This window comes from Astatotilapia calliptera, chromosome 14, assembly GCF_900246225.1.
Source record: "Astatotilapia calliptera chromosome 14, fAstCal1.2, whole genome shotgun sequence".
NCBI classification, from domain to species: Eukaryota; Metazoa; Chordata; class Actinopteri; order Cichliformes; family Cichlidae; genus Astatotilapia; species Astatotilapia calliptera.
Genome location: NC_039315.1, coordinates 3,632,742 through 3,646,912, shown reverse-complemented (window position 1 = coordinate 3,646,912; position 14,171 = coordinate 3,632,742). Strand labels below are relative to the sequence as shown.

The 14,171-nt window shown below is 40.9% G+C and overlaps 1 protein-coding gene across 5 annotated transcripts in view; it reads right to left on the bottom strand.

Annotated features, from left to right (window-relative positions):
• The window catches only part of slc8a2b (solute carrier family 8 member 2b), a 206,140-nt gene that overhangs the window by 76,172 nt on the left and 115,797 nt on the right, over positions 1-14,171 (bottom strand). Inside the window, exon 1 of one of the 5 annotated variants that reach the window (XM_026192634.1) lies at positions 9,337-10,995. The exons of the other annotated variants lie outside the window; for them this stretch is intronic. The gene's annotated coding sequence lies outside the window, so the exon portion shown is untranslated. Of the gene's footprint in view, positions 1-9,336; positions 10,996-14,171 lie in introns of those variants that run through there. 5 annotated transcript variants of the gene reach the window in all.

The following is a 14,171-nucleotide window of genomic DNA, read 5'->3' as shown; positions in this document are numbered from 1 at the left end:
AATTAATCTTATGTTTCCATGTAACTTATGTACATTACATGAAAGTTATTGTTATTGCAGCAAACACAGCCTCACAGACAGACAAAGCTTTATTTATAATAAAGAATGAAACAGATATGCACAGTCAAGCATATAACCTGATATATCTCCATCTGTTTCTACAGTGGAATGACGGTCCCCAAACTCGCCGTCTCTTGTGGGAATTTTTAGTGAGTAGACGACAAACAGCACTTTGAAAAGCAAGACTTAGCAACACTCAGTAGCTGTGTGCACAGACACACACACACTGAATGGAGCATGAATAGCGCAACCAACCAGCCATTAGGCTGGGAAGAGCACTGGGAACTAAATAAAAATCTAAGAGAAATGCTTTTTCACAGCGTTTCAGTCTTTTACAAGTTCAAACTAAATACAAGGCCTACATTAAACTTTATTTGTTTCAGTCATTCATGAAAAGGTTTTCACAGAATTTCAGCTAAGTGCACCAATCAACTACAGTCAGCGAAAAATTGCAGATGACCTCCATTACAGTCAGTCAATAAACTGGAGGAGGATTAAACAACAGGTACAAGGCTGTTCCTGAACTTGGACAAAGCTTTTCAATGTCTGTGAATTATTTAGTGTAAAGAGAGAGTGTGTAGTCGGTGGATTTAAGAGTCAAGTACTTTCTTTGTAAAAGCTGACAGAATTCAATCTTTCTAGTTTTTATTTTTCTGTTGAATCTGCTAAGCGCGTCTTTTTTCTTAAATATTTCCTGTTTTGTGTTTTCATTCGCTGCTTCCATTTAACAAAATGAGAAGAATCCTATTGCAATCCCGTGACTTGAGAACAGCTTGAAGTTTTCAAAGTAATATGAGTCAACAGAGCTAACATATTCAGCATTTCTGTGGGAAATCTAATTCTCCACAGCTCAGAATATTCCCATGTCAACTAAATAAAGCTGGTACAGAGGGAGCTGCCCCAAAATAAATAAAGCTAAAGGAAGCTATTCTTCTCATTTTCAGCTCCATGTTTTCTTTTTCTTGGACTTCACTAAAGAAGTATATTCATAATTTATCTGGTACTGGGCGTCGGTGAAGCCCCTTATTTCACCTGCAGTCTCAGACAAACAGTTTTAGCTCTGTTCCCCTTGAAGGCAGCTCTCTCTCCTTTCTTGTCTGTGTAAAACTGAACACTTACACTAGTCTAAGGCAGTTCCATGGCAGGGATTACTTGCAGAGATACACTGTTCTCATTACTTAAAACCTCAGCCACTTTGTCATTATAGTTCCCCTTCAGCTTAAATTATGTGCTACATTCAATAAGCTATAGAAAACATGTCTGTCTGTGCAGTAAAGCTTTAAATGAAATTTCCCCTTGTGGGACTAATAAAGGTATATCAAATCAAATCAAATCAAATGATAAAGTTTGGCTTCAAAATTCCTTCAAAAATCCTGCTAATAATCCTCAGTTTTACTACAACAGCTCTCAGATTAGTAACTTTCTCAGCTTCTGCTGTTTGTGTCTGGATGTGTGACTGTGGTTGGCAGCTCATATTAGCGGTTCTGTCTCATCCCGCTCCTCTAAAGATGTCTGGAAGATTCTAAAATTACTGTTATTTTGTTTGGTAAACACATAGTTAGGGATCGAAAGCACACCGAAAGTCCTTCCTCTGCTGCAAATGCATTTCATTTTCTGTGGCGTCTCCTCAATAAAAGCCATCCTGCTGCCAGTGTGAGGCTTTCAGTGCAAAGCAGAAGACAGAAATGCATTAGCAGAGGGAGAGAGACAGAAACAGAGAGTAAGAGAGAGAGGTACCTGTGAACGTCTTTTCTGTGTGAAGGGACTTTAAATGTTGTAACAAATAATAAAAATAATATAATGGTTTAGGCCAGCGGTCTCCAACCTTTTTTGCGCCACGGACCGGTTTATGCCCGACAATATTTTCACAGACCGGCCTTTAAATAAATACAACAAAATAAAACTAGTACCGGTACAGAAAAAAATAAGATTTATTCATAACACACGTGAAAAGACCCAGGAAAACCGAGTTAACGATAAAAACGATAACAAAATAACGCTGAAAACCGATAAAAACCCTGAAAAACATACATTTCACACCTGAGCCTCAACTCTCGCGGCCCGGTACCAAACGACTCACGGACCGGTACCGGTCCGAGGCCCGGGGGTTGGGGACCACTGGTTTAGGTGCAAAGCCATCACCACTATATCTATGAGGTGACCCCTGGCTGGGGGACTTTTGCTGATATCACAGCCCTCTCTAGAGTGCGAATGTGGTGACGAACAACCATGAAGCAGCTTCAAATAATCCCTCAGGCCACTGATCCATGTTAAAGTAAAAGTGCAGACTTGAGCTATTATGTCACAGAAGCACAGAAATACGCTACACAGCACAGATTCACCGATGAGGATCTACTTTTTCACTTTAAAGTACAGGTTCTGAAATGTACTCAAAGTAAAAAGAAGCTCTTTGGTGGATGTTTCCACCCACAGGCCATTTCTTCCAAAGCTAACTGAATATCGTTATTAAAACAATAATAGATTAATTTAAAATGGCAGAGAAACTACTGAAGTGACTGAAGTGAACATAACTAGTGTAGTTCTAGATAATAGGAATGAGGACATTCCATGTGAGCTTTAAATTTGCAGATTTTAGGTTTTATTGATGAAGCCCTACCTTTAAAACAACCCTTTCTTTCTTACATCTTTCTCTGTCTCTGAGTGAAGTTATCTGTTAGTCTTTTCAGTGCCTTTAGCTGACAGACACACTGTGTGACTAACAGAAATGAAACAGTATGTGTTTGATTATATTTGTTGATCTGTTAGAGATGTTGCATTTGAAATTACCTGTCACTTAGAAAAATGTTACTCCCCTTATACTTCAGCTCGATGGACAATTTATGGACATCTGGACCAAATATGCAGTTCCAGGTTGAGTCTAATGCTCTAACTGATGCATAAACGTTTTCATCTCTCAGTGATGGATATGCCAGCAGGACAGTTTTTTAAGTATTATTGTTTTCTCCATTTAGTCTCAAATTGGTTTGGCATCTGGAAGACAAGAATAACAGGAAATATTAACTCCCGTCAATCATTAAACCCAAAGTGATGTAGGAGTAGAAAGTGGGAATATCTGTAAAACTGTAGGGAGTAAATGTAGAAAAATATACAGTGGGGCAAAAAAGTATTTAGTCAGCCACCGATTGTGCAAGTTCCCCCACCTAAAATGATGACAGAGGTCAGTAATTTGCACCAGAGGTACACTTCAACTGTGAGAGACAGAATGTGAAAAAAAAATCCATGAATTCACATGGTAGGATTTGTAAAGAATTTATTCGTAAATCAGGGTGGAAAATAAGTATTTGGTCACCTCAAACAAGGAAAATCTCTGGCTCTCACAGACCTGTAACGTCTTCTGTAAGAAGCTTTTCTGTCCCCCACTCGTTACCTGTATGAATGGCACCTGTTTGAACTCATCATCTGTATAAAAGACACCTGTCCACAGCCTCAAACAGTCAGACTCCAAACTCCGCCATGGCCAAGACCAAAGAGCTTTCGAAGGACACCAGGAAAAGTATTGTAGACCTGCACCAGACTGGGAAGAGTGAATCTACAATAGGCAAGCAGCTTGGTGTGAAAAAATCAACTGTGGGAGCAATCATCAGAAAATGGAAGACATACAAGACCACTGATAATCTCCCTCCATCTGGGGCTCCACGCAAGATCTCATCCCGTGGGGTCAAAATGATCATGAGAACGGTGAGCAAAGATCCCAGAACCACACGGGGGGACCTGGTGAATGACCTGCAGAGAGCTGGGACCAAAGTAACAAAGGTCACCATCAGTAACACACTACAACGGCAGGGAATCAAATCCCGCAGTGCCAGACGTGTTCCGCTGCTGAAGCCAGTGCATGTCCAGGCCCGTCTGGAGTTTGCCAGAGAGCACATGGATGATACAGCAGAGGATTGGGAGAATGTCATGTGGTCAGATGAAACCAAAGTAGAACTTTTTGGTATAAACTCAACTCGTCGTGTTTGGAGGAAGAAGAATACTGAGTTGCATCCCAAGAACACCATACCTACTGTGAAGCATGGGGGTGGAAACATCATGCTATGGGGCTGTTTTTCTGCCAAGGGGACAGGACGACTGATCCGTGTTAAGGACAGAATGAATGGGGCCATGTATCGTGAGATTTTGAGCCAAAACCTCCTTCCGTCAGTGAGAACTTTGAAGATGAAACGAGGCTGGGTCTTCCAACATGACAATGATCCACAACACACCGCCCGGGCAACAAAGGAGTGGCTCCGTAAGAAGCATTTGAAAGTCCTGGAGTGGCCTAGCCAGTCTCCAGACCTCAACCCCATAGAAAATCTGTGGCGGGAGTTGAAAGTCCGTGTTGCTCGGCGACAGCCCCAAAACATCACTGCTCTCGAGAAGATCTGCATGGAGGAATGGGCCAAAATACCAGCTACTGTGTGTGCAAACCTGGTAAAGACCTATAGTAAACGTTTGACCTCTGTTATTGCCAACAAAGGTTATGTTACAAAGTATTGAGTTGTATTTTTGTTATTGACCAAATACTTATTTTCCACCCTGATTTACGAATAAACTCTTTACAAATCCTACCATGTGGATTCATGGATTTTTTTTTCACATTCTGTCTCTCACAGTTGAAGTGTACCTCTGGTGCAAATTACTGACCTCTGTCATCATTTTAAGTGGGGGAACTTGCACAATCGGTGGCTGACTAAATACTTTTTTGCCCCACTGTATGTATGGTAGGTACTGGATACTTCAAAATTCAGCTACAAAATATGTATACTTCATTACTGGGACAGGGAATACTGGAGTTACTGGTGGGAAGTAATAAAGTATGTATTTGTTAAGATTCCTACCATCAGGTTTTACTGATCACACAGGACAAGATTAACTAAATAAAAGGGAGAAAATGATTTGAGTGCAAATAGTGCTGAAGGTTGTGGTTCGTTTCACGGGTGATTTACAAAAGTTCATTTTAATTTTGCCAACAGCTGCACAACTTAGAGCAGGGTCACAAAAGAGAAGTCATTCAGCTGCAGGAAATTTACTGAGTGGGCAGGCACAGCCCGTCAACTGTGATCAGAAAAGGATACAAGTACACTTATACATTTATACAATTTTATTTATCTACATTTTACCCACATTTACACAACTAAATGTAGACGTATGGTGGCAGCCTGACAGAGTCGGAGTATGTTGGAAACAGGCTTCAGAAATACTTTGACACTAAGTCAGCTTATATCACTTTAGGGATAAACCAGAAATGCATGAATGACAAAAGTTTGTTTCTGTTAACAGTCTCACTACAGTTTTTTTGTTCTGGATTTGTTTAGTTAGAACAACACGGCTGAGATCGCCGTGGCAACCTTGTGCACTGTCCATGGTCCTGAAATAACATCCGTTTAATGAATTTAATATTTTCCAGTTTGCTTCACCACAAAGAAACTTTATAAAGTGAAAAATGTTTTAACATTTATTAGCATAAATCCATTGATCAGACTGAAATCCATCCAAGGTCAGATTAGTTTCACTGGTTTTGGTTCCAGGTCATCTGTGAGATCAGATTTTGAATTAGGCGGCTTGGTAATCTGCGAGCATTTGTCACGTCGTTGTCCATTATGCCAAATATAGACATGGCACACCACATGCCACTGCCATTCTTGTTCATAGCCTAGTTACTTCTCAGATTGACTACTGCAATTCACGCTTCTTTGGTCTTACTCAGAAATCGATCCATAAGCTTCAACGTGTCCAGAACTCTGCTGCACGTATTATCACCAGGACCCCTGTCCTGCAGCAGCTTCACTGGCTCCCGGTCAAATATCACATCAATTTTAAAATACTTTTGTATACATTTAAGGCAGTTCATCTCCTCTCCCCTCCATATCTCTCTGAATTGGTTCAGATCACCGCAAAAATCTTCGAGTTCACTACAAGAATCTGGTCAGTACTTTTATGCCAAAACCCAGTTTGCACAATCCGACCCGTAGAGAGCTGAGTAGAGAAGTTAAAAACAATCTGCAGGACTGCAGTGCCCATCAAACTGGAAATTCAATATTTGGACCAAAACCTTTTCTTTTTAGTCTGCAATCAGTGCAGAAACACCAGCTGTCTCTTCATCTCTGCCTCCATCCTTTGTGACTCATCCTCTATTATTTGGATTGGTTTTTGGAAAGTGCCCAAGTTCAAATAAATATACCCGACCATCAAACTGAAATGCCTTTTTTCCCTCCATATTAGTCCTTTGGGTGATTCACCACTGCATGCAACTGCAAAGTTTCCTGAAAGTCAGCGTCTATAAAATAAGCAGCATGAGCAGTGATTAGTTTAGCTACCAACAAGTGTCCTCAGTGGAGAATCATGATGTGTGCCGGGCAGATCGTTTGTTTCTACGCTCAGTCACACAACAATCTGAGCAAGAACTGTGACACAGGCCACTGCTCAGTCCACTGCAGCCATTTCACAGTTTGTAGCAATCATTCTTAAAAATGAATATTTCTGTTTGCATTTATAATTTAAACCCCCAAAGAGGGGAAATATGGCTCAGGTGAAAAGTACCACTGTGCATTGAGCTGTTAAAAATGCGAACGTTGAAACCAAAATAATGATCGAATCCAGTATCCACACTCTTCCTCTCATTCTTTACCTGCTGCTGGCCCAGACAGTATGCATGCGAGCTATTCGTTTTGATAGGGTTAAGTGTTCATTAATCTAGTGCTCCAGAAAAAAGAGCCAGTGACACTTCTGGGTAATAACGCTGAGGGTTGCATCGATTTAAACAAATGAGGCCGTTTGTTTAAAACTGAACCGCAATCTGATCTTTCTCAGGTAATTTGCTTGTAATTCAACACACATATTCAGTCTAGGTGTTTGGTAAAAGTCACAGAAGCATGAAGCTTTTGAGTTTGTTTAAATCTCGGCACATGTCTACTTGTAATTAAATTCAGTCTAAACACACAGAGGTATTGACCTGCAGCACTTCATGACCTTATCTTCACATCGTTTCTTGCCACCTTATTACTGCGCAGCTCCGTCCTACTCTGTTCATCGCGAGCAGCTCGTTTACAGATGATAAATGTGACGTGCATGTGGATGATAGTCATTGCGTTTGCATTTGATATGACTGGATTTTAGCCTCATTAGGATCAGACACGACCAACTGCTTGGTGGTGTTTCTACTTTTAATAATTAGATTTCTTTATAGAAAATTTGATAGTATAACTATGACTACTTTGATGGCAGTGTTGTGGTGCCCAGAGATGGCATCTGTGACCAGAATGGAAAAATATATTTTATAAACTCTGGACATTTTTTAGCTTTTATGAAGGACCTGTGCCCAGTACTGAAGAAGAAAGCAATATTCACCATTGTTAGATGTTAGTTATTGTTCATTGTCTCACTCAGTTACATTTTGAAGCACGCTGACATAATGAAGACATTAATCATTAAAATATCTCACTATAATAAATTAATTTTCCTTATCTTTAGTTATTAAAATAATGGGACACTGCAGTCAAACGTTCCTCGAGGATTCAGAAGAGTTCATTGCATTTGCGATCTGTCTCTGCACACCAGCAGGGTCTAGTCAACCCTATAAAACTTCCATAAAGACAAAATAGATGTTTTCTTGGTCTCCTTGTTTTTTGTTTAAACGATATTTGTGATGTTACTGAACACAAAAACTCAGCAGAAAAGTGTAAACACTGCAATGTCCCCAGGTGTAATGCAGGAAAAGTCGTTTTCATATTTTTCCTCCCTCATGTGCAGCACATGGCAGGATATCCTCTACTTCAAATGCATCTGTGCAACTGGAACTATTCTGTGACCTTGAGCTGAATGGGCTGCCTGGATGGGGCATGCACCAAACACCACGCCCACTCGCTAGCTGTGAATCCAAAGGACACATGCTAACATCACACAGACTTCATAATACCTCTTCCACCCTTGTGGTCAACACCGGTGCCCCTCAGGGGTGTGTTCTGAGCCCTCTGCTATACACTCTCTTCACCCATGACTGTATTTCCTCCTGCGCGTCCAATCTCATTGTTAAGTTTGCAGATGACACTACAGTGCTCGGACTTATATCCAACAACGATGAGACAAACTATAGGACAGAGGTGCAACAACTAGAGTCATGGTGCCACGACAATAACTTGGTCTTAAACACCAAAAAGACCAAGGAGATCATTGTAGATTTCCGGAAGAGGGGCCATAACAACCATCTGCCTCTCTTCATTGGCAGTGAGGCGGTGGAGAGGGTGAGCAGTTTTAAATTCTTGGGGGTAACTGTGACCGAGGACCTGTCCTGGGGCAACCATATCACCTCAGTTGTACGGAAGGCCCAACAGCGCCTCTACTACCTGAGGAGACTGCGGAGCGCACACATTCCCAGATCTCTGATGTTGAACTTCTACAACTGTGCCATCAGCAGCGTTCTGACGTATGGATTTCTAGTGTGGTTCCCCAGCTGCACCAAGGCCGATCAGCAAGCACTCCAGCGGGTGGTGAAGGAAGCTGGCAGAATTATTGGAACAAGTCTGCCAGAGATCAGTAATATCTTCCCCACTCGCTGTCTGAGGAGGGTGCACAGTATCCTGCGGGACCAACATCACCCTGCGCACCACCTTTTCCATCTGCTGCCCTCAGGGAGAAGGTACAGGTCTATACAGGCCAGAACATCCAGACTGGCCAACAGCCTGTATCCACAGGCTGTGAGGCTCCTGAACTCTCTGCCCCCCTCTCACGGACAATAACCATAACCATATCCAACTTCTTAATAGCAATGAACTGGTCTGCATTGGTGCATCATATCTTTATTCTCTTCCCCCTCCTGCCCCCCCCTCTTTCTTAAATAGATAACTATCATATCTGATATCATATCTCACAGTACAATAATATTGAATGGGTTGCATTGTTGTATTTTGTCATGTTTCTCAGGTCTTTGTCTGAATTTCTACGAACATTATTGCTAAGGATTGTCTTATTGCATTGGAGTCACACTGGGTTAAATATGTACACTTGGGTTTTAAGGGGTATTTATTTATTATTTTCTTCTTTTTTTTGGGTTGTATGGAAGCCCCAAACGCAATTTCATTGTTCTTGACAATGACAATAAATAAATAAATACTAAATACTAAATAAATAATAATGGCAGGTTGGAAATGCAGGTTCACACACATTTCAGGTGTGAAATTGGCTTCCGAGATGCAAATCTGATTCTGACCCTGATTCTGCTTCAGTTTTGTAGCTGCTAATTCAGTCAAACTTACACTGAAGGAAAAAACATTGTCTCACCTTAGATTCGGATTGTTGTACAGCCGTTTGCATGAATCGGGAGTGATTCTACAGCACGAGCACCTCGCTGTCGCTATAAAATCTGACCCATTGTCCTCTGGGACAGAGCAACACACAGTGAGGGACAAATAACAAAGAGAGCCTCACAAACGTGCTCTCTTTTCCAATCTCTCCCTCTTCTTCACACACAGAAACTCTTATTAGCTGCGACTGAGGCTGAATAACACAGCAAATGGGTCTCTCAACAATCATTTTCTCTATGTCTGCTGAGGCTTGTTGGCTAGAAGGAGACAATCAGTGTCATCTCACATTACAGAGATACACAAAAGGTGAATGTCATCAAATCCAAAGCCCCCCCTTAAAAAAAACACAGACTTTAAAATACAAAAAAAAAGTGTTTGTGGCTCTAAAACAGCTTCAAGACTTTGGCGAGAGCGTGACTGAAAATCCCAATAAAGAAATGTTTGATAGGCCAAAGCTTCAGAATCCACTGACAGCACACAGAGGAAAAAACAGCTCTATAAAGACGGGAGCCCGAAATTTGTCATGTTTACTTCGACTACTTTAAAGTCTTTCTGTTGCTCACGTGTCGCGTCAGTGCTCTTATAATAAAAATAGATACATCCCAATCCTATATCGCTCTTTATCTTTGCTATTTTTAGTGCTTCAGTGTTCAGTTTTTTATCTCCTGTTTCTTTTTATATTAATGTCTTGTTACTGTGTAAAACACTCTGTTGTGCATTTACACTGTATTTAGTTCTAAGATGTAAAAAAAAAAAAGTGTGGAAAACCACAGTTTCCCCAAGCAGTTCAAAAGCCACAGATGAGGACAATGTGGAGATACATTAGTGAGTATGGAATGGGTAACTAACTCTGAAGGCTCTATTAATACTGAATATTTAAAGGTTCTGGAGTAACATACACTGCTAACAAGGCATTTATTATTTTGGCAAGATAATGCCAAACCACATTTTGTACATAACCCACGAGCTTGTCTCCACAGTGAGAATCCAAGTGCTGCACTTCAGTCATCAGTTTGACATTAAATACGTTAAAAAACAAAAATATGGTCGAGGAAAGCCAGAATTATTCATCAGCAAAAATCTGGTATTAAGCAGGAACACCGCAGAAAACATGTCCTTTTGACTTCTACAGCAAACACAGTGCCCAAACACTGTTAATAAAAGCAGAGGTAAGACACCACAGTTGGAGACAAATGTAAGTTTACGTAAGAAAAAACAGTAACACGCTTGGACACCATAATTTGTTTCAAATCATTGCACTTTCCCTTTTGTTTACATTGTGATCTCATCGTGAAAGTGTCGTACGAAGTGAAGGTTTCCCATGCAGAATGCAGTAAAACACAACAGACTGATTTTCACCTCCAGCAGCATCTGAGGTCCATCTGTCTGTCAAACCTGAAGTACTGAATTTTTTAAAAGGGGGATATGCACGTCCGGCTCTTCATTATGTCCTTTGTGAGATAATTATTTGCTGTTTTAACTGTTTACTTTGTTTCCAGCATCACAGAAATTAAGCTCACCGTTTGTAACACTGATAAAATCGATCATTTAGTTCTTCAGCCCATGATTTGTTCAGTTCTCCTCAAAAGCTTCGAACTAAGACAGCAAGCCATCTGCTTGAGATGTATAAACTCATTTTCAGTGCACAGCAGGTCATTCAAAACAAGAGCAGCAGCTGCATGAATACAGTGTAAAAGCAGATCAATGGATAAACTGAGGCCTGAAAATAAAATAAGAATTAAAAACAGTGAAAGAAGAGCAGAAAAAATGCTGCTTGGTGTGCATGTCTGCTCACAGGATTATACTTTATTGTATTTAAAAGACAGTTTTAGTCCTGAGGGTGTGGACAAGCAGCTCCACAGTCGGAGGATTACAACTGTGAGTGTGTGAGTGTGTGTTGGTTGTGAGTACATTTGTTTCTCTGTGTGCATCTGCAGGGTTATACTGTAGTTGGCGGCTACAGGGCATAAAGCTTTCCCTTCCTCTTTCTCTGCTCCTTTTATGTCTCACATTTCCCAAGTTTCCAGCTCAACTCCTTATTTGCTTTCCAGGTAGTTGTGCACATGTGCCAGTTCAGAATATATGCCACGTTAGAAACTATAGAGAATAAAAGATTTATGACCATTTAAATGTCAAAGCTGTTCTTTTTAAAAATGTACTGCAGGCAGCCATTTGCAGTGAAACGTGCTCCAGCTCCACTGAGCTGCTGCAGCTGACAGTTTCTGAGAGCAGTTTCTGTTATAATCCTGCCTTAAATGGTCACTGAGCACAAAGCCTGCAGCAACTCGGTATGAATGGAGTTCAGTCCACAGAGAAAAATCTTCTCCCAAAAAACGCCCCAATAAAACAACAACAATGACAAAAAGACAGTAAATATGGATTTGAGGCTACATCTGTTCTACTGCCCCAGATTAAAGTATCCTGCCTGACAGGACGCTCAGAGGCTCTTCAGTTTTCTGCACAGGCAGAAAGATTTCAGTTCATGTGAAGGAGGAGGAAAATGGTGGAGCAGTAGGGCGATACAGATTTTGAGGAGCGGCGATATAAACATTACTTTTATTTTTATTGCTGAAAAAAAACAAGAGCGTGATGATAAAGTGCAACTGCATGCAGCACAGAAACACTGCTAACACAACTCCAGCTCTTTGTGAGCATCTGCACGGACAGCATGCTAACACAAAACTAGCCAACAACCCAGAGTGATGATGAAGCGCGATGAGTCAGTGCTGACCACAGCTCAGCAGAGCCTGAACTTCAACAGGTAACAAACTGATGAGCAGTCAGGCAGAAGTCTCTACATCTACCTGCTCATGTTTCAGAGGTGATCACTTTGAAGTGTCTTTGAACTGGTTTCCAACTTTATTTTGTTCATTAATAGCCAAAAACAGAAGATCGTATGTGTGTCCCCATTAGGACAGAGATCTGCGTTGGTGTGTGGGACTGTAGCTTAAGGTTCATATTGTTAACTACTAATTATGAGACAATGTGTATTAGTCAAGTTGTTGCTTCATCATGTCTAAGTCAGCTTTGTTGTAACTCAGGCCCACAGTAAATATGTTGGTCTCTCAGTTATTGAGCAGGACATATGAAACACGGGGCTTCTTTACATATATATGCAACATTTTAACCATAGTGATTTCGATAAAATGTGACAATCATTCTGCAAGACTAAAAGACAATTTACGTGACAGCAGTTGGTGAGCTGATGATTTCTCTCCAGATGACTTATTTTTTATTCTGGTGTGCTGCCCAAATCACTGTTTTCCTCTGGCAAAAAAGCAAAAATGTAATTTAACACAATGCTGATTAAAGAAGGGACAGAAGAGGCAGCTCTCCTGTGATGGAAAAAAAGGGTATCCCTCTAGATTTAAATTACAATAGGGCCACGAGGTTCACAGAGAAATGGAGGCTAATTGTGAGTGTAATTAGTCTTGTGATGAGGGTGAATAATGACCCACATGCACTCACTAGATTGCATTTAAATCACTGACCAGCACAGGTATCGTTAATCCTCTGATTTCCTTTCAGAAATAAATCCACAGTCTAAAAGGGTTTAAGAAATCTCTGCTGCTCCTCAATAAAGCTGATTCAAAATGAACAGCTGAACTCTTCAAGAATTAAATGCATAGCGATTACAGCAGGTAGCAGAGGCAAACAGCAGGTTAACAGTCTGGTTTGGTGTCGCAATATGAGCAGCTGATCTGATCTGATGCATTTTTAAAAAAATGCAAAGCACAGTTAAAAAGTTTGTGACCTTCCTGAAGAGCTGGAGGTGTTCAGCCTGCAGCTCTTTATCTAAAAGTTCGTAGGAACTGCAAAAGATGAAAAAATGTTAGAGTGCTGAAAAATCCTCGGCATTAGTTGCTTTTCTAATAACAGACTGCAGCTGGCTCCACGCACTGTTACAAACTCTTGCTTTACATTAAAAGCCACCTTACTTTTTCTAGCTGAGCACTTGAATGTGAAGAAGCAGTCTGATAAACTGTTTGCTTCAACGGCCACTTAACCTCCCGAGACCCTCCGATGCTGTGTGAACATAGTCCACAGTGATAAAAGACTAACTGGCATCAATGAGATAAAAATTTCAGCACATAATTTCCCTGTGATTCATCCACTCTTAGACAGGCTATCCGGTTCCACTGCAGGGATAATAGTAAGACCAGTACACTGAAAACTGTTTAGTGACACAAAATGTCAAAATTGGGGTTTATTGGACGAAAACTAAAAGTTTTGAAAAAGCCCTAAAAGTAATATAACATTCTGGGGTTGCGACTGATTTGCTGCCCAGCCTGCCGATCACAAACCAAAGAGCTATAATTATACCTGTGAACATGACTGATGGAGACTTACCAGCAGAGCGGCAGAGGCCAAACAGCTGCAGCTCCTCAGCTCTAAAAGATGCCTGCTGGTCACAATAATAGAGACGTGAGAAGCATCTAAATATCGATCCTCTCTTCTTTTAAACTCGTCTCTTACTTGTCTCTAGAGGCATCCTGTCCATATAACGTGTGTCTGTTCGTGCTGACTAAAGCCCACAGGTCAAATTAATCACAGACCTCAATTTACACCCGGATTCACCTCAGCAGCTGTTTATTGTGCCTGCGAACCTCTATGTGAGTCAATTCCACCTTGGCTTTCATCAGAACCATTTCATTTGTCTCAGCAGTCTCGACCTAGACCCAGAAGCTCAAAGTCCAAGCTTTGGATTTACCTCCATCAGATATTTTCAGACATCTAAAGCTTATAGCACTATCCATTTTTCACTGAACATGTCCAGAGAACTGTGTGAATGCGCAGTAAAAGTATCGTTCT